The sequence below is a fragment of the Haplochromis burtoni genome, unplaced genomic scaffold (genome assembly GCF_018398535.1).
Source record: "Haplochromis burtoni strain Fernald_Lab_line unplaced genomic scaffold, NCSU_Asbu1 Contig_30, whole genome shotgun sequence".
In the NCBI taxonomy this organism is placed as follows: Eukaryota; Metazoa; Chordata; class Actinopteri; order Cichliformes; family Cichlidae; genus Haplochromis; species Haplochromis burtoni.
This window is the reverse complement of record NW_024582391.1, coordinates 2,090,760-2,092,359: the sequence shown is the minus strand read 5'-3', so window position 1 is coordinate 2,092,359 and position 1,600 is coordinate 2,090,760. Positions and strand designations below refer to the sequence as shown.

Below are 1,600 nucleotides of genomic sequence, written 5' to 3'. Positions count from 1 at the left end.
TGTGTGTGTGTGTGTGTGTGTGTGTGTGTGTGTGTGCAAGTTTGAACGATGTGCAGGGATGAGTTTTCCGTGCTGTGTTTTGACTGTGAGTGACAGATTGAGTGCTCCTCCAAAAGCAGATTTCAGTTCAGGTTTCCAACATTCCTAATTGCCCAGAACACGAATATCCTGCCAAGTTTTCCGCTCTCCAGGCCACTTACTGTGGATATCCATACCCAAACCACAAGGGCCTGTGGCACAGTTCCTCCATCTTAATCAGGAACCAGACGAATAAAATATAATTCACACATAGTACATTTAAAATAAAACAAAAAAATTGATATATGTGTGTGCAAGGCGCAGCGAGTGTGTGGTCACAATCAGTCGTGCACATGCTCTGTCTGTCTCCTTAAAAGAAAATATGTGCCTTCTGGCGAGCAGGAACTCTTTTCATAGTTTTCCTTGATTCCCAAATTACTGTCAAAACACCGGGGCTCCTTAGTGATTCCAAACTCCCTTAATGCGTGGGATTTTACACAAAAAGGCGATTTACACTTTGAATGATGGCGAGGGTGGACCAAATCCCTCAGGTGAGACCTCACATGTATCAACATGTACCCTTTGACACCTTTTTCTGCTAAATGGTTTACTTCACCTGCCTCAAATTTTTAAAAATGTTTTTGTAAAACAGGAATTGAATTACCAGCGGTGGTTTGGAATAAAGTGGGAAGGGGAGTGCCCGCCGGGTTTTCATATGCAAAACATTAAGGCGAGCAAGAGGGACTGGCATGTGAGAGGCGAGGACAGAGGGTAACTAACTGTAGAGCTGGACAGAAGTGTCAGCGCTACAAAGTAGGTCTCCTGAGGCAGCTTCGGATGGATGGCTTCACTTGTCTTTCGGCTCAGACAGGGTGATCTGGGGTGATATGGAGCTGTCAAGACACACTGAGCCTTGTTCATCTTCTTTCCTTTAAATCAGCGGTCTCCAACCTTTTTTGCGCCACAGACTGGTTTGTGCCCGACCATATTTTCACGGACCAGGTGTCGCGGATATATACAAAAAAATAATGCTAGTACCCGTACAGAAAAAAAGAAGATCTATTCAAAACAAACATACCCAGGAAAACCGAGTTAACGAAAAAAAAAATGATAACAAAATAACGCTAAAAACCGATAAAAACCCTGAAAACCATACATTTCACACCCGAGTCTCACTCTCGCGGCCCGGCACCAAATGACTCACGGACCCGGGGGTTGGGGACCGCTGCTTTAAATCTTTAGCGTGTCAGGTTAAAGGTTTGATACCAAGAAAGCAGCTGTCTGCCTGCCAACAGCCTTGGATAGCCAGATGTTTACACTCGAAATCTTTTTTCAGAATGACCCCACACACAGGCGACGTCACTGCATTACAACTGCCATCAAAATATGACTGAAAAGACTGGGTTCACTTCATGTATTTTTAATATGTATTGTATTTATAACACCCTGTGGCTCTATAATATTTCTGAGGATGGGTGTGGTCCAGAGAGTCCGACTCAGACGCCAGCAAGGTGGAGGTGGAGTACTGGTTTGGGCTGGTATCATCAAAGATGAGCTTGTGGGGCCTTTTCGGGTTGAGGAT

The 1,600-nt window shown here is 44.6% G+C and overlaps 1 protein-coding gene across 2 annotated transcripts in view; it reads right to left on the bottom strand.

Moving 5' to 3' along the window:
• The window catches only part of nrp1a (neuropilin 1a), a 64,052-nt gene that overhangs the window by 43,396 nt on the left and 19,056 nt on the right, over window positions 1–1,600 (bottom strand). The window lies entirely within an intron of this gene.